The sequence below is a fragment of the Acipenser ruthenus genome, chromosome 21, assembly GCF_902713425.1.
Source record: "Acipenser ruthenus chromosome 21, fAciRut3.2 maternal haplotype, whole genome shotgun sequence".
NCBI classification, from domain to species: domain Eukaryota; kingdom Metazoa; phylum Chordata; class Actinopteri; order Acipenseriformes; family Acipenseridae; genus Acipenser; species Acipenser ruthenus.
The window spans coordinates 26,273,682-26,293,102 of NC_081209.1; the positions used below are offsets into that span (position 1 = coordinate 26,273,682).

The window sequence follows — 19,421 nt, forward strand, 5'->3', positions numbered from 1 at the left end:
TGATCACGACTGGTCAGGAATTGCGCCTAAAGATAAACAGTTAAGGAGACATGAAAGCAGCAAAGCGCTCAATTGTATAGAAAACAATGTTGCCAATCCAGTTTGGGTACATTTCCAAGTAATGAAGCTGCAGAGTTAAAAAAATATATATATATTTTTAACGCTGACATTCAAACTAAACTGGTAAAACAGGTGCTTTTGAATGTCATCAGCAAATTTTCTTGTCACGTTCATTGTGAAGTAAAAAACTATTTTTTTTTTCCCCACACGTAAGTGTTCACAGTACCCCTGGTTACAGGAGATAGGTTGAATTTGGGGTGTAGCAATGGTCACGCCTCATCAGGAATTACGCCTCAAGAAAAATAGTTAGATACATTTTTAGAACACAGGTTAACTTTGTATTGGGCAAAGGTCGAGTAGCTTCACAGCACAACCATTTAGAATGCAAGCAAGGAGTCAAAAGTTTAATCAGAAAACAAATTAAAACAAATATCAAATGATGTTCCCCAAAAAGAAGCAATACATTCTTCAATAATTTTATCGTATCAACCCCCACTGGGTAAAAGCACAAAAAGGACCCAAATCCCGCCTATTCTCTGAATGGTACTGTACAGTAAGCTGGTTTGCTGAATGAAATCATTTTAACCAGTTTCTCCCAGAACCAATTTTCAATACAAAAGCCCAAAACAAAAAGCAGAACCCCCCCCCAAAAAATATCCTGCCTGCTGTACCAAACCAATGTTAGTGTCAGGCTACAGAAGTTAAGGGTGGCCTAAGGGGTGCTAAGGATCTGCATGCTTTTAATAGGGAAGTGGTAAACTTTCACAACGCAGTACATAACCACACTTCAGTAAAACATTGTGGAACATGGCATACTTCAGTTAATGTTAGGCTATTTTTTTAAATAGCCTGTATACTTGTCCTCCTGCTAATGTGCTCTAATAATCAGCCTGATCTGGGTTTCAACCCCAGGATCTGCTGGCTCCTGGCTGTGCATTCTATACAATGGGTATCTGTATCTACAGCTATGGCCAAAAGTTTTGTTTAGTTTTTTGTACCATAATTGAATTTGATGTCCTCCCCCCGATGGGTTTAGTTTGCACCAGGCAGTGGAGGAGGCTGAGCAGTGTTCTCCTCAGAGCTGGCACTTCACTACCAGCAAGTCCAGGCAGTGGAGGAGGCTGAGCAGTGTTCTCTTCAGAGCTGGCATTTCACTACCAGCAAGTCCAGGCAGTGGAGGAGGCTGAGCAGTGTTCTCCTCAGAGCTGGCACTTCACTACCAGCAAGTCCAGGCAGTGGAGGAGGCTGAGCAGTGTTCTCCTCAGAGCTGGCACTTCACTACCAGCAAGTCCAGGCATTGGAGGAGGCTGAGCAGTGTTCTCCTCAGAGCTGGCACTTCACTACCAGCAAGTCCAGGCAGTGGAGGAGGCTGAGCAGTGTTCTCCTCAGAGCTGGCACTTCACTACCAGCAAGTCCAGGGCAGTGGAGGAGGCTGAGCAGTGTTCTCCTCAGAGCTGGCACTTCACTACCAGCAAGTCCAGGCAGTGGAGGAGGCTGAGCAGTGTTCTCCTCAGAGCTGGCACTTCACTACCAGCAAGTCCAGGGCAGTGGAGGAGGCTGAGCAGTGTTCTCCTCAGAGCTGGCACTTCACTACCAGCAAGTCCAGGCAGTGGAGGAGGCTGAGCAGTGTTCTCCTCAGAGCTGGCACTTCACTACCAGCAAGTCCAGGCATTGGAGGAGGCTGAGCAGTGTTCTCCTCAGAGCTGGCACTTCACTACCAGCAAGTCCAGGGCAGTGGAGGAGGCTGAGCAGTGTTCTCCTCAGAGCTGGCACTTCACTACCAGCAAGTCCAGGCAGTGGAGGAGGCTGAGCAGTGTTCTCCTCAGAGCTGGCACTTCACTACCAGCAAGTCCAGGCAGTGGAGGAGGCTGAGCAGTGTTCTCCTCAGAGCTGGCACTTCACTACCAGCAAGTCCAGGCAGTGGAGGAGGCTGAGCAGTGTTCTCCTCAGAGCTGGCACTTCACTACCAGCAAGTCCAGGGCAGTGGAGGAGGCTGAGCAGTGTTCTCCTCAGAGCTGGCACTTCACTACCAGCAAGTCCAGGCAGTGGAGGAGGCTGAGCAGTGTTCTCCTCAGAGCTGGCACTTCACTACCAGCAAGTCCAGGCATTGGAGGAGGCCGAGCAGTGTTCTCTTCAGAGCTGGCACTTCACTACCAGCAAGTCCAGGCATTGGAGGAGGCTGAGCAGTGTTCTCCTCAGAGCTGGCACTTCACTACCAGCAAGTCCAGGCATTGGAGGAGGCTGAGCAGTGTTCTCCTCAGAGCTGGCACTTCACTACCAGCAAGTCCAGGCATTGGAGGAGGCTGAGCAGTGTTCTCCTCAGAGCTGGCACTTCACTACCAGCAAGTCCAGGCATTGGAGGAGGCCGAGCAGTGTTCTCCTCAGAGCTGGCACTTCACTACCAGCAAGTCCAGGCATTGGAGGAGGCTGAGCAGTGTTCTCCTCAGAGCTGGCACTTCACTACCAGCAAGTCCAGGCATTGGAGGAGGCCGAGCAGTGTTCTCCTCAGAGCTGGCACTTCACTACCAGCAAGTCCAGGCATTGGAGGAGGCTGAGCAGTGTTCTCCTCAGAGCTGGCACTTCACTACCAGCAAGTCCAGGCATTGGAGGAGGCCGAGCAGTGTTCTCCTCAGAGCTGGCACTTCACTACCAACATTGGGCAGTTGGAGCAAGTCCAGGCGGCGGAGGAGGAATTTCTCTACGCACGACACGGCACGGCACTCGCAACAACAAACATGGCATTGATCACCTTCCGACTGGGAGCAAGAAAGCTCAAACTGTTGGCTTCTATCATCAGCTGTTTGTAGAAAATAAAGCTTTGACTGGTAAATGAGTGCAATATACAGGGCTGGCGTACAGTGGCTTGGCTTGGGGTATATCCACACATGCTGTGGCTTATCTAACTGACGTGCTGAATTGTGTTCCTGGCACGGAACACACCGTGCTTAAGAATAGTTTTCTTTTTTTTTATTTTAGCCTTTTTGTTTGGCTTTTGAAGCGATTTTGGTTATTGTAATGAAGATCATTATTAATCAGAAATGGCATAACCTGTTATTTTGGCCTTAACAGTACCAAGTGGACACAGAAGGATCTGCCTTTTTAGTTGAAAAGTGGCTACAATTGCAACCAAGTTTATCCGGTCATTGGTGTCCCACTGAGATCCTACCCACAAAGTGCATGATGCTGTTTTTTTTAGTTTATGACAAACGTACAGTTGAAATAAGAAGGGCTAGTATTTTCATTAAAATAATGTCAATAATGTGTATTTATATTGACATTCATAGAATCGTTTTAAAATGTTTGAGCATAAAACCTTCTGCAAAGGTTATTTGATGTTCACTTTGTTCAACACTGGCCAGACCACTGCACTTTCAGCTAGTTGAACTGTTGTACTGTAATGCTGGTTACTCGTAATCCCACAAAGTTACCATATGCTTGCCAGACAAGGGAAGGTTTACATTACAGGGTTAAGTCCATACCTTTCATTAGCTTTCTTGTAATCTTGTAGAAACTGTCTAGGCATTGAACATATGTTACAGCATTAATGTAATTGCCTTCAAAAACTAACATGTTTTGTCATGCTTTCTAATTAGCCTCTGCAGTCTGCACACATTTTTTCCTTTCTTACGTTTATTGTGGTAGTCAAAAATATTCGTTTAGAAAGAAAAGGAAAAAGTTGCCTCCAAGTACAGTAGGAGCTGGCTGTCAATGGAAATTCTGACCAGGAATTCACCCGCAAATATACTCTACAGCTTCTCCTATAAACAGACCCCCAGAGTTCAAAGATGGCTTCGGCAGCTGCTGTTCCTGTCATAGTGAATAGAGGACAAATTGTAACATGGGGGCCCATTGTAAATGATTACTATGGCACTGTTCTGCTGTACCCCTTCTTTCCCTTCATTGATTTGCTTGGGAGTTTAATGCATGATGTGGTTATGATCTGTTGAAAACGCTCATGTGAGGTTATCTGACAGTTTCCTCAGTGATATGATCTGGGGATGGTTTGATATGTATAGGCTTCTTAATGTTTTGAAATATCATCCTAGAGTTGGTTCCTCATTGCCGTGCATGTGTTCACACAGCTCCTTTCCAGATCAGTCCAAAATAATGAATCCAGCTAGAACCCCTTCTTTCAGCGTTTCCCATTCAGGGGGGTTCTCCATGCGCAGGATGTTCCAGTAATAAATCCTGCTAAAGCTGATTTGTTAGAGGAGTCAGCATTGCTTTGACGTCACACCCCACTGCAGTAATCTGCACTGAGAAAGGACGCAGAGGAGTTGAGGTGAAATAACAAAAGGCTTTGCCATTGAGCAGCAGATTACATTCACACCTGGGGCTGAGTTTCTACCGGGCTACAGAAATGTAAAAGGAAACGCCTCGCTGTTCAGAGCAGTTTTACAGGGAGATCCTAAGCATTTGTGAAGCTGTCCTAGTCTGGCAGTGTCGGTAAAGCACCATATTGGAGCTCTGGATCACAGTGATCCAGAGGCATTTCCAGCATGTGAATTCCTTTCCCATTTGTTCTGGTTCCCTATCTAAACATTAGGTGCTACTCTAAAACTACCAGGTGCTTGATAAGTTGATAAAAACCATTCCCTCATGAAAGTTATGCTAATATACATAAGTGGTCCAGTATTTATATATATATATATATATATTTTTTTTTTCTTTAGTAAATTCTCTTTTTTAGTGATAACGAACAATGAAAACGTCACCCAGAGGTAGCAACACTTTGATTTTATGTTTTTTTGTTTTAAAACGGTAACACAGAACCGGTACAAACATTTTTAAACAAAGCTACAGGTAAACGTGAAGCATTTTGAATTTCCACAGGGTTTGCTAGGTTGATCAATGCCCCATGAAGTTCATAGCACCGATTTTGTTCAGCATCTGTCCGATTGAAGAGTTTACTTGAGGCTGGTGTATTCGTCAGCTCAGCTGAACAGAACGGTTTCCCCAGTACTGAACATGTTACCCTGTCATGACATTTACAACAGACAAGCTCCTGGCATATGAATAGGCCTTTCGATCCAATTAAATGGGATTAAACAGTAAACTTCTTAAACCTGCTACCATATGCCAGAAAACTCTCATTAATAGAAAAGACATGCAGTACCTTCTCATGCGAATAGAAAAATCAAAACTGGTTTGGGGACTGCTCGTAATTCTCTATGAGCTATCTTCAAAGAAAATATCTATTTTGTGAAAAAAATCTGCAGACGGTGTTCACCCATTTTAGCTTTGTACTACTCATTTAGTGCAGACGTATTGGATTACAGTTTATTGTGAATTCAACTTTACTTATTAAGAAGGTACTATGGCTAAACACAGGAGCTACATGAAAGTTTCTCATCGTTCTTGAGAGAGATGAAAATAACCCTTTCTTTTGTTTTTGTATTTGCACAGCGTTCTCTTTATTGTATAAAGTTCATACACCAGAGGGGACCAATCCAACCGGTATCCCAGTTAAATACCAGCAGTGTGCCTCAGGGGGTGGTTTATCCTGTTGGATCGTATTATTCAGTCTGTTTAACATGCACATTTTAAGAGCTGTATAATACTGTATGTGTTTTTTATTTTCCATTGGCAGTTACCCCGTGGGTGTTCAATAGCTGTAATGAATTTGTTTCTTCTTAGTTCTTTTTTTCCTCCTAGGCCATAAATTACATTTTGATCAAAATTGTCAGCATTGAGGATTAAACATCACTGGAATAAAGGAATCTGAAATGGCTGGTATTCTATGATAACCGGTTATAATATATTTGCATACAAATTGTTTTGTAAACAAGATGCTTCCAGAACTTAACAGAGGCTGAGCGTCACATCACCTGTATTTTATTGATGGTTTGATATAATCAGAAAAGCATCTTCCAAATCCTTTAACCAACATAATAACCAAGCTCCTGTTCGACTGACTTTTTTTTTTTTTTTATCTTCAACAACATAAAACCTGATCAATGTCTAGAGAGCATACTAGTGAAGACACATTCATGCAGATATGAATCTACTGTAGACTGGTGCATTGTTATTAGCAACGGCTTGCATTTCAATTTGACGACTTTGTAGATTTCAGTGCCTTGGCTTGTGTAAAAAAAAAAAAAAAAAAAAAAAAAGCACCTTTTAAATAGAAAATAACAACTCCTCCCACGTGATTCTATAGATGGTGATGTGCAATGTGACGGCTGGAAACAACTTCTTTTTTTTTTTTTTTTTTTTTTGTCACGTGCTAACAAGACGAAGAAGAAAAAAAAAACATTTATCTGTTTTACCAAGCTTGCGCTTATACTTCAAATTCATCTTTAAATTAGGAAACTCGATAGACGGCTAACCTTGTCTGGCCCAGGATAAGAACTGTTCGCCCCAGCAGGGTTCCTCATAGTGTGAGCACCACTTGCCCCTAAGCAGATGAATGGAGCTTTATTCAATTTAACTGAAAGTACAGTGTTGTGTAAGTGGTTCATTTTCGGGGTGCTGATGGAGCTGATCAGTTTCTAAACAGAGATTTCCTTGAGTCTGCAGTACCCACTGTACAGAAAGGTCGGGGCACCTCATACTGAGAGGGAGGCGGAGAGAGAAGCTCTTTGTAGAGATGAGGGGGGTTCTGTCTGTAAGGTTTCCAGCCAGAATTGCCTCTTTGTTTGGATTACAGCAGGCTTGTGCTTAAAAGAGGATCACTGCATAATGCAAGCAGGGGATCCTCTTCAGAGGCATACAGTAGTGACTGCTTGTGGGAGCTCTGCCACGATCCCATATATATATACAGTGCTCCCTCGATATTTTTTTTCGACGCCCACATTGCAAAGTGGACTTTTCAATGCAGTATATTGTTTAGTGTATGGAGCTGCATACGTTTTTAAAGGGAAAGTGTCATTCTCTACTCTGCAGAAAGAACCTTTCGGATCAAGTTATGTTTATCTAATGCTATTATTTTCATGTTCCTGGATAAAATGAATTGGAGATAATTGCTATTATAGCTAATGTGGGAAACACCGGCTTTGCCCGAAATGAAAGAATCGTCTGCTACCTGCAGATTCAGTTGTTTTAATAATATTGTAACGTTCTAAATTAAATGATCTGATCAGCACGCTGATGGAATTCAAAGTTAAATAAATACAGAGGCCGACTGTGTGCCATTCTGCTGTGGTTAATCCATAAAGAACTTTTCTCTTCAGGGGGTTCTCCCTTGGGGAATTAATCTTTTGATAGTGATTATCATAAAAATGAAGAACAGCTTTGCTTTATGTAATCCAAAACTCCAGTGAAGTCCAATTATTTATCCACACGTGCATCTCCACTAAAATGAAAATACCTGAACTTATGTTCAGTGGTTGTTTTGACCCAGTGTGCTCTCTTGTACTTTCTTTTTGAATTGCCTCAAGCCCTGCAACACTTCAGTGAAAAGCATGACTGGGGTTAAAGAACCCACTTTCACAACAACTGCTTTTAAAAATGTATTGCAGTACAATCATAGAGCTTGCTTTTTAACTGACTACAAGTCATACAATTCTTTTTAAAAATATTTATTATTATTATTATTATTATTATTATTATTATTATTATTATTATTATTATTATTATTATTGGTATTATTAAATACATTTTAGTGTTTCCCATTATCATTTTCCCCCTGATACTCTTCCAATTTGGAATGCCCAATCGCTTCTCTCCTCACCGCAGCAATTCCCCACATGGCTCAGGAGACCAGTGATTCAGTGGGCGTCCTCCGATCCCACGACCAAGCCAGCTTCTTTTTTCACCCTGGAACTCAAGAGCGAATGTCAGTGAGCTACCGGCCTCTGGAGGACAAAGGCCAGCCCTGCAGGTGTCCACTCTGGTTGCCTGGCCAGCAGGGTTCGCTGCAGAGCGATGAGGAGAAACAGTCCCGGCTGGTTTTACCTCCCTAACCCACGGGAGCGCCTGGGTCAGTACGACGCTTCCTTCAGAGTCAGCAGCGAAGACCGGCTTACTTTGCACAGCCAGGACGCGAACCTGCGCTGTATGACTCACCCTATTTGAAAAATATATTGCAAATCATTAGAAGGAAAAAAGAACAACATTGATTGATGTTAGTGCTGCTAATGACATTTCCTAACAATGACTGGGCACAGCATGAGTAATATTGTGCAGCTCAGTGTATTACTGCCTTGAGTGAAGGTGGATAAACAGAAACCATTAGACCTCAGTGGGGAGGAAAAGCGCTCATGATGTTCATTAAGGTACTCCAGCAGTGAGGGAGATCATTACTGAAAAGCCCTGCAAATAGACGACAGGGAACTTTTTTATTTTATTTTATTGTTTTAAACATTTGCCCTGAGAGGCAGCATGTTTAATCCCATTACCACTTAGTGAGTGCTCACAAAATAAAGGAACTGTTAACAAACTATGTTAGTTTTCACTTGTGACCTTCTGTAATTTTAGGGAGGTTGTTTCCTCTTAACTTATCTCTTTGTCGTCTTGTAATTTACCTCGTAATATGTACTGATTCCCAGGTTAGACAGCGTTTCTCTTGCGTTCATGGATCACCTATCCATTCTAAAGCAATAGAAGCCATGTTACAAACCGTTCTGTCCTATTTCACACTGCTACAGTGTCAACCAAGTCAATTTCCGGGCAATAAAGAAATGTACTTCATCCTAATAATTAATTTTTTTCTGGATTTCAAGCATGAAATGGGAAGCATATCAAGTCTTAAAGCTGTTTGTCAAGAAGTCTCTTTTGAGTCCTTATTCTTGCCTTGCAATAAAGGGATTTGTAAACATCACCAATGGCTGCAACTGATTAAACAGTGATAATCTTGTGTCCCGGAGAGGTTAAACAGTAAATCATCTACAGCAAGACTGCCTCCGCAGCGCTTGTTCACCTTAAGTGCTTGTTCCTTGGAGTGTTTGTGTCATGTCAGGAAGGAATTATGGGAGCTTCGTCTTACAAACAGCTGTTTTAAAGTCACACAACAGCATATAGCCTCTTTAAGCTGTCTCTTTCTGGCTGCTTTGCTGAACTGACAGAAGTCATACTGCAATCAAAGTCCTCTGTGTACAGTATGAATGTTAACTGGCTGATTTGCTCCAGTAGCTGTTAGAAAAGCATAACCGAGATTTTGTGCACACTTGTAACATTTTATTCCCCTATTGCTGTATCAACAAATGCTATATATTGTATCATCTTTTCTTGCCTGGAGGGCAATTGTAGTATGATTTCAGTGTGAAATGCTGGGGGTGAGGTGATATGTCACAGTGTCTTTGCAACCAACCAGCACTGATGGGCTCTGATAAGGAGAGAAGAAAATACAGGATGTAGTGGTTAAAAGTGACATGTAAAAATTGGTATAAACCAATTAAGAAGTACGTGTTTGAAATTCCTGTAGTGTGTGGTACCTTTTGGGTTCAGTCAAATTTTCAAACCTCAAATTCTTGACTTTTTCACTGAGAAACTACAAAAAAGGAAGCTCCACATAAATCACCCAAAATCCCTTTTGAACTCCAGTCTATAGACATGCCTGGACTTATTCTTTGAGACAAATGAAGACGTTTTAATGTGAGCATGCCCAACGGATTTAAAATGCTTTCTGACTGTTTATTTCTGTGGTTGAGTAGCAGATTGCTTTACAACCAGGAGCTTTAAAAAAAATCTTAACAGCAGGATCCTGGGTTCAACGAAACATGTGGATTAAATAAAGAATACATGTATGTTTTATTGCTTTCCCCAAAGTTTCCATTTTGACTTTAATACATGTTGAGGGTTTTAAGAACCTCAACCATTTTAACCGGCTTTCTCGTGGTACCTTTAATTGGAGAAAACTGAGACGTTGATTTGAAGATAAAAATAAAACCTTTTTCCTGGTTTTAATTGCATTTGTGCAAAGGATAATTTTTTTTCCAGTCCGTTTCAGACTGTAGAGCCTCCTTGGCACAGACTAGAGCTGGCTGGATTGTGAGCACGCTGCCCAGTGCAGTCATCTACAATTTAACAATTAAAGGCAAGGAATAGCAACAGCTGGGAGTTTGCTATAGAAAATGCCTCGGGCTCCCATCCCTATAATTTCAGTTATCCTTCAAGGTGGAACTAAAGTAATAAAATATTGTAAAACACCAAACGCTAAGAAATGGAGCCTCAAATTTTAGCATGGTTTTTCTCCAGTTATACAAAGAAGATTACAGGCTTGGAGGTTTTAATGGACACTGTTTTTTTCCCTCCTTGTCTCGCTTTCAGCAAGTCAAGTTTATTAATAAACATCCTTAAGGAGATTTAGCCCATACTGTATCTCTGCTCCTGTGGTTCATCCTCTTTTCTTGGGTGGAGTGCCCCTGTGGCATCTAATTGCCAGCTCTTTGGGATACCAGGGTCCCTCAAGTGTGTGCCGTTCCTCACCACAAAGGCATAAATACCATTGCCGATTGAAAGGACTCCAATAATGTTACTTTTCTTTATTTCTTTTAGCTGTTTTTAAATTTTCAGCTTTTTCCGGCAAACGGACCATTCTTCCTCTGGTTACAGACGTTTTGAACACCCAGACAGACCATAACGACTAAATAACCCCCTGGTCGTGCTATAAACATAATTATATTTGTCCTGTGGTTAAAACATTTGCCTGCTGCCAAGTGATCAGTTTAAATCGAGCTTAATCAAACAGTAAAAATTACATTTAATATTTGCAGTAGATAAGATTGTGGGAAAAACATTTTTGTACATATTTTATGTCCGACATTGGCAAACTGAAGTGCTTGTGTGTTGAAATCGACAGTTTAATTATTTTGTCTGTAATTTATGTAAATGTAATACGGCTTCATTAGTTTAATTGTGGATCTGCTTTTTCTTTTTGGGAAAGGGACATTTTATAGTGTATGTGTGTTGGAGATTGGCGATTTTTTTTATATGGTTTTTTTTTTTTTTTTCCTTTTATGAGCTTTTGGCTTCAGAAATTATTGCTGAAATAGCGTGATCATTAATGAGGAGAGGTTTTTAGAAATCTCTCTGGAAGAGGCGAAAACAACAACAACAAAAAAAGCCCAATACATTATTCTGACAGTATTCCTCCACGTTTGGCTTAACAGCAGTACTTGAGTTTTTAAAAACCTGCTGAGTGGCTGCTGCTGGTTCTCTCTTCCTGTTTCCAGAGTGGAGCAGAAAGACTGGGAAGAGATCAGACACTTTGGCAAAGGCACACATGTTGAGTTTTGTCTGTTTGATTCTGCTGTGCACCCATTGTCACTGGAAGCTTAGCCTTATTGTTGCACAGGTGTTTTTTTTTTGTTTTTTTTTTGTTTCTCTCGGGCTCTCTGAAGGCTGGAAAGGCTGTAACTTGATATACTTGTCAGAGGTCAAGCTTCCAGAAAGTCTATGGCTTTGTACCATCCAGCTGCTGTTAGACCTAAGGATATGGGAAGCTTTTGAGGAAGTTATTGCTAATGTCGTGCTGAGCCGATTGAGCACAGTGAAAGTGACTTCACTCGTTCAAATGAGCTGCCTCTGTGTGTTCACCTGTAAAAACTGAACATATAGATGCCATGTGCATTGTAGCATCACACAAAGAACCGGAACACTGGATTTTAGTTTGTCGTTCTCAGCATTCTTGTGCCTAGGACAATTGATTGTACCTTGAAGGAGTCGGATCAGACCAGTTCAGTGTAGTAGCAAAAGCCAATCCTAGTTCTACATTTACCAAGGCTACAGTACCAATCACAGCTGCTGTTGATTTACATTTCCACAGGTTTCAGGTTTCAGTGCTTTTAATATGGAAACCCAATGTGAATAATAATACAAAAAAGATGAATTATCCAGTCATTATGTGGCATGAATCTGTTTGTTTTAAGTTAGCTCAAGGTCAAGATGCTTTTTACAGTAATTTGGTTCAGATGTACACCCACCCACCGCCCCACCCTTAGGAAAACGAATACATCCGATACATGAAATTGAATTTGAAGGATTAAGATTCTGTGCATGCTTGGTTCAAAGGGTGGATGGATTCTCCAAAATGCAAGTTCTCCTGGCAGAAGCGATTTCCCCCAGAAGATAAAAACTGTATTGCTAGAGCAGAACGAATTAGGTTTCCTGTTTTATTTTATTTTAATTTCTAATAGCAGAATGAAGAACTGATTAGAGGGACGTGCTGTATGAGTAGCACAGAGGTAGCATAAGTATTGGTACTGAATCTTGTACAGTTTAAACTAGGGAAATCCTTTAGTTTCCAGTATGTTGATGTGATTGCAGCACACACATACTGCCTCAAAGGGACTACGAGCAGCTGGAGCTGATGATGGAGCATTTACAACAATGATACTATAAGATGTTAACTTGGCACATTCTAGCCTACTATCTTATGACAAAGCCTCCAGCACCCGTTAAATCTTTGTGTTCTGTATTCCCTGGTGGCTTACCTTGAATATAAATAGCTTTGTTTGCTAAAACATGTTTACAAATGTGTCTTTAAGAAAAAACTGAACTAGCAATCTGGAGCTTTATATTAAGAACGTGTTCTATTATTGCCACATACTCTGGCAGTTAAGTACAGAGGTAGGAAGTCTAAGCAGTCTAAACGGCAGATAGAACTTTTTATTGGCAGCTGACTAAACCTTCGGCTATTTGACAGTCAGATACAAACGCTATTTCCATTGGGCTTCAGATTTTCCGAAGTTGTGGTTTCACGGCCAATTAGATTTACTGTCCCAGTTAGATTTACTGTCCCAATTAGATTTCACAGCTCTTTGCCAAGGCTGGATTGTCAAAAGCAGGACTCCGCCTTGTCATGCTGTGGCTGGTTTTTGATATTACAAGTCTTATTTTAGATCATTACACCAGGAAAAAAAATGCATAGGTGTCTGGCCAGCTGCTTCTGTTCCTGTCGTAGGAATGATTGCCAGCAGCATCATTTTGCCACATGGAAGGACTTAAACTTTTTGTTTCATTCTATCACAACTCATTCAGTACCAGTGCTGTGGTGATATATTCTGTTTGTAAAAATAAAAATATACCACGGGGCAGTATCTCTTATTTTTTTATTTGCACACACACACACACACAGATCTATCTATCTAATCTCAGTGTATACAAGGCAGCATTTGGTAAAATATCACCCACTGAAACAGTGACATACATAAAAAGCCCCGGTTGATAATGTTAAAGCCATCTTTAGAGTCTTTAACATTATCAACTTTCTGTAGAGTCAGTGTGCATTCAATTCCAGAACATTTGAAGGTTATTTAATTAGGTTGCTGGTGTTCTTTCATGGCACGTACAGTATTCCTCTGAGCAGCAGCTGAAAATACCGTTTATTTCCGAACTAAGCACATTTCTCAAAACTGGATGACCTGTCGCACCACGTTATGTCAGATAGTGCTACAGTCTGACAGTTTCACCTGTAAGAATGGTTTGAACTGCATCAGCACTGCTGTGTCTCCCAGCAGTGTGCAAAACGAGATGTCAGCAGGTTTGGGTTGTTTGTCAGTAGCATTGTGTTTGCTAACAGTCTTCATGTAAACTGCCATATTTAAAGTGTTTAGCATGACGCACAGTGAATGACCTTTTAATGTGGTAGTTTTATGGGTGCATTATTATCACTATTAAATGAGAAACGGAGTGACCTGTAACAGTACTTCCCAGCCAGTGAGTAAACTGGCCTTGTATTTGCCATTGGGCTCATGGTTATACAACCGTTTGTTTAGGAATGTCATTTATCACTTCATTTCAATACAAATCAACATTTTATTTTGGAAACCGAGTTTCAGTTTTCACTTGCGTGACTGCATCCATCTTCTACTGTTAATTAAGTCCCAGTTTGTATGCTGCTGTAGTTATGGCTAATATATCTTTGTCAACATGAGCTGCTGGATCTGATGCTTTGTCTCCGCAGGAACAGTGCAAAATGTTACTTTCACTGGAGCTTAATTATTCTCAGTGCCGTATGCGGAATACAGAGCCCAGAGAACAATACATGTTGAAATTGTGTGTTCTGTTCAGCACAGCTTTCAGTGTGCTTTTTAGTGCTCTTGCTATTTCCTTTTACAGAGCTTTTAGGCTAATTTATAATACCCAGTGGGTTTATGTTTGGCGTACCAAAAAGGTTTTATAGAACTCGCTGATGTGATGATTTGATTTTGAGTTTTTACTAGTTTAAGCTGCAGTACCTCCTGAAGAAGTGACTCCCATACAACTCTGTTTGTATTTCTGAGCCTTTTGTTAGAATGAAACCAACATCAGCCAGGATAAAATGGGTTAATTGGCCAAGTTTACAGTAATCCTGCTGCCTGCAATAACAGCACTGCACAGGTGCTAGCATTTAGTAACCAGATACACTGTGTCAAATGTGTTAATTCAGTTTGAGGAATAACCAGTCACTGGATGGATTAAGATAATCACTTTGCAGAATATAAATGAGCACATATTTTTCAGTTGTCCGCTGATATTTCAGCAAAACTATGTGTTTTTTGTGTGTTCATCTTATCTGCCGTAACTAAAAATAAGCAAATCGAAAAGTAAAATAACAAATTAAATAACGTGCAATAATGAGATTGACTCTGCTGAATAACCTTTCTTTGCATTTGTTGCTTCCATACTGTACTACTACAGTTTTTAGCGAACAGTATTTACTTTTCAAATGAAACATTCATAGAAATTTTGTCAAGATAAATAAAATAATAAAGCTGTAGATTTCAGTATTTTACACAAATCCCATCCTTGGACCAACCTTACTGTGATTACAATGAACCAAATGCACTTTATAAAAAGCTAATTAACTGCCCAGTTAAAACGTTTCACATTGGTCTACTGTGGTGGCTTCATTGCTTTTCAAATCCATTGAGGCTTACTCGTGGTAATCAAATGTATTAAAATCCTCATGCTTTGACATCACAGATTACTGTAGTGAAGTCGTTTTACTATTGCTGCACACACACACACACACAGTAATAATATGATGTTGTATTGTTAATCTTATTTAATGGACTTGCTTTTTTGACTTGATAAAAAGGTAACCTAATTCACCTGTGCACTCGCTACCCTGCAGTGGGACACGGAGACAAAGCCCAGATTATTGCAGGAGCTTGGAAGGTCTATTAAAACCATGGACTGCATAAATCCGCTTCACACATTGAGCCTCAGGTACAAAAGTATCAAGTGAGTGATCCAAAAGGACTTGAGTCTACCATAGTTAGTCTCCTCATTGACTGCTGTAACATTTAAAATACATACTGTATGTATTTGTTCTAGGTTAGGATATTAAGCTTTTTTCTTTTTTTTTTTTTTTTTTTTTTTAATAATTTAATTGAATATATACATGTTACCTACAATTCCCCCAGCTTTTGCGGAGTCTTTTGATTTATATACACACCAACTAATTTAATTATCCAACAATAGTTAGGTTTAACCTAAAATCCCCTAATATTGTATTCAGCACAAGAGTGAAAATTGAATTCAATGTACATTCAATACAATATTACAGTGTATTCCTCAATAGTTCATTTTCCCAGTGGAGCAGCATCATACTGAATACTACATTTTGTTGAGCAGCTGTGATACCAGATGTGTCTAAAGTAATCCATTAAACATGCTACAAGTTTTATGAGATACTGCATCACAATAACTGGCATATTATTTTAAAATGGGCTTCTTTCCTGGTTGAGAGGTTCCTTTTGGGAGTGTTATTCCTTGTGATTTTACATTAAGATTATTTTAATATCCTGCCCTTTTATCTTTATCTTATATCCTGGACTTCGTTTTGATTCAAAGCTATTCAAATGAGCTGATATCCTGTTTTGTTCCCAGAAGCTGCCATTTTTGTTCTGAAAGTTAGCTTCAGACCATGGAGACATGCTGTGCTTCTGCTCAGCAAATTCTGAATTTTGCATGAAATGGCATTGAACCTAAGTGTCTGGCTGAGTGACATCCCTGACAGAAACAGTGGGTCACCTGAAGAGGCCTCAATAAAAATCTGAACTGTCAACATATCTTAGGAGTGATCAGAGATCATGTTTAAATCATTCAAATAGGATCCTCATTTTAACTGACAGAAACACACTAACTTGTTTTATGATAAACGACTCTCTCAGTATTTCGGTTCAAATTCAGATTATGACCCCCCCCCCCCCCCTGTAGGCAAGTGACCAGTAAGTGCATAGCAAAACCACAACTGTTGGTGCCCGCGGTTCCAAATTATTTAACATGATGTCATTGGCACTCAAAGAAATGGCGTTGGAATGCCCTGGCCCAGAAGAGATGGAGACAGACCAGAAGTGTTTAGAGAGTGGCAGACAGCTAATCTGCTGCATTATTCCTTTGGCCCCATAAAGGATCTCTACCCCTGATGGCAGCTGTCAAGAAAAGGGGGTGAAGGCACAGAAAGTAAAAAATCTACTTGCACAGAATTGTTGTGAAGTCTTTGAATTCCAGCTTTGCAGAGTGCTGCCCGTACTGCAGCGGTGCTGTTGTGTTTGTAATTGAAAGCACCCTAGACAGTGCTTTTAATGCTGATGAACTGCACTGTCCTTTTGTGTTTTAACAAGATAGACACAATGCTCTGCCTGTATACAGTTACAATAAGGCAAGAGTGTATTACTTCTCTTGTGATTTAATTATACTGTGTTTCATTGAATGACAAGGCCATATCGGATTTGCATTAACAAGCGACAGTCGCAGAGGTAGGAAGTGATGGTTTTAAAATGACACAGACAATTACGGGAAAATCCATCATCCTTGTTCATGGCAGTAAATGTTTAAGTGGTTCAAGTCTACTATTAATTTATTAAAAATGTTTATGGCAGGTTAAATGATCAACGATTGCGTACAATTATTATTTTTTTTTAAATATGTTTAATATATTTACAGGCTTAGTTTTGATGTTCCCATAGTAATAGTATTTATAAACATGAAATCGCTGAGAATGTTGCTGTGCTGTAATTTTCTGGCTGTAGTTGGTTGCAGAACAAAGTTCTGTCAGTTTTATTGAAGGTTTCCGAAGTAAAGTTCTGTGCTTGAAATGCCTGTGTAAGTAACATTAAACAGACCCAATCATTAATTGAGCAAATCTCTTTCCCCTGGCCTGTTATCTTAATACATGAAGTCTTTCTGTTTGGACAATCTTATCTAAACCCTAATGGAACCCATCCATTACACTATAGCCCACTGTTTTGGCATTTTCTGTAGTGAATAACCCCTTTTGAGCAGCTCAGCTTGACCTTGGGCAACAGTTTCATGTGTGTGTGTGTGTGTGTACCAAACGTTCTTTTCTTTTTTTGAATTAAAGTAGGGTGCAACACATTCCCCATGTACAGTAGTGTTGAAGAATTGGAGCATGATGAACATTCACATAGACTTCATTTAGGCCCTGTTGCCATCGTTGCTGTTTGTCTTGTCCCTGCTCACTTTTCTTTTAAGTTGTCAGATTTAGATGGACAGTGGAAAGCGATTTCCTATATTTATTTCTTCTCATTCACATGATTCATCCAATTGATTCTAAACTGTATGGACACTTTCAGAAAATGTAAGTGCTGATTTATACAAAACATACCAGCCAGTACAGTAGTTCCTCCCAAGTTTATTCCAAAACCTTTGTGTTTTTATTGTAACAGCCATACAGAAACTGCCTGCGGCAGAAGCTTTTCTGCAAACGGAGCATTTTCCAGGTTTGTACTTTAATTAGAGGAGCTCAAGAAAGGTGTTTAACCCTTTGAGGATGGGCAGATTTCTACACAAAGTTATTGGTGTTAAAATAAAATAAGCTTCAGCACTAAAATGCATGCTCAGCATGGGCCACTGATGTTCTGGGGAGTGTGGCCAACCTTTACAACATCCAGGGGGCTGCTGGTATCACCTAATTGGTGTAAACAAATAGCTGCCCTGTACAGTCCATTAAGCCTCCTTTTAAAATTGCATACCCAGGGTCATTAGATAAAAGCAGGCTGTAACAGCGCAGCCAAGTTAATGACTGTAAAATAAATTCTTGTAATGAATAATATGGGATTCGAAAGGGCAGGCAATTATTGTAGGACTAATAATGCAATCTCTATGAACATACAGCTGTTCACAGCTGGACTACAAGTTCCATGGGAAGCTTCTGAACTTGCTTTTTGGCTTGGTTTTAAATTTGACAATGTGGTTTTTAGCCTATTGGACTGTTTAGCATGATACCAGAGTGCCGGCCAGTGAATAGTTTTTCAATTTGAAGATGTGAAGTACTGTATCTAAGTTCTAAAGAAGTATGAGTCATTTCCCCAACATGCCCTTGCCACCGGCAGTATATTAAAATTGGATTTTGGCATGGTCTAGTAAATCAACTTTTATAAACAGATACAGTACTGAATAAATTGTGCCTGCTTTCGGTTAGTAATCTGTGTAGTTTGTATAGACCAAAAATTGTGAAATAGTTTCTTCGTATTATCAGAAAGGGCGGGTAGGAGGGCTTTTTTCATTGTTCTTTTGTATAGTGTCCACAGTAATCAACCAGTTAGATCTTTACTGTAGTCTGATACTTTGTGTTCAAGTTATAGATGTCTTATTTGGTGCTTTTTTTATTTATTAATTTGACCCTTGTGTTAATGCAGCTGTTAAAAACAGATGCGAGGAGAAAATTCATTCAGGATCCATATTATTATTTTTTTATTCTCACAGTGCTACAGTAACTCAAGCAGGCTGGGGCGTTAAGTTAGACAATAGACTGGCAGACAAAATGATGACCTACTGCAAGCAGTCCATATTAATTTGCTTGATTCTAGAAAACACAGGCTATTGTACACATACAGTAAGTTATTACATAAAGTATATTTATATAAGTGACTCAAATTGATTAGAATGGGCATCACATACTAAATGTGAAATGTGAAAATGTTGCCAAGTCAGAAGTCTTCCAGACCCTGTGGTGGTGGTGGTGCAGTTTTTAAAGCACAGTATTCTTATTTATAAAAGGGTATTGGTGAAGCACTCGCACAGCCCCTGTTTCTGTACAACATTGGCTGTCTCTGCTGGTTTTCCATTTTTTAATTGGGAGAGGTGAGAGATTCCTTTGGGACTAGAATGAGGCTACAGTCCAAGCTGCCTTTTTGAATTAGCTTCCTCCGTCTAACCGTCTTTCACAAATCATTTCTTCATTAGAAACTAACATAAGACACTGTGTTCAGTTCTCGGCAAGGTATTCAGCTCCTGCCAATAGAGGCTGTAGCAGCTGTAGCACAGTTTAAACATTTGACCCCCAGTGACTCTCAATATTTGGTTTTTAAAGCGTTGACAGGTTTTTGAGTAAACACTGACCAACAAAGGCCAGCTCTTCCCCAATATGTGGCCTTTTGCAACAATGTTCCCAAAGAATGTGTTCCTTAAACTCGCTAGAATTGACAGTATTGAGCCAACTGAAGAGGGGCTTTGTTCACTAGGGGTTT

General features: G+C 40.2%; 1 protein-coding gene across 1 annotated transcript in view; it reads left to right on the plus strand.

Moving 5' to 3' along the window:
- LOC117963135 (chondroitin sulfate synthase 1-like) overlaps nucleotides 1-19,421 on the plus strand; it is a 41,767-nt gene that overhangs the window by 18,538 nt on the left and 3,808 nt on the right. The gene's annotated exons all lie outside the window — the stretch shown is intronic.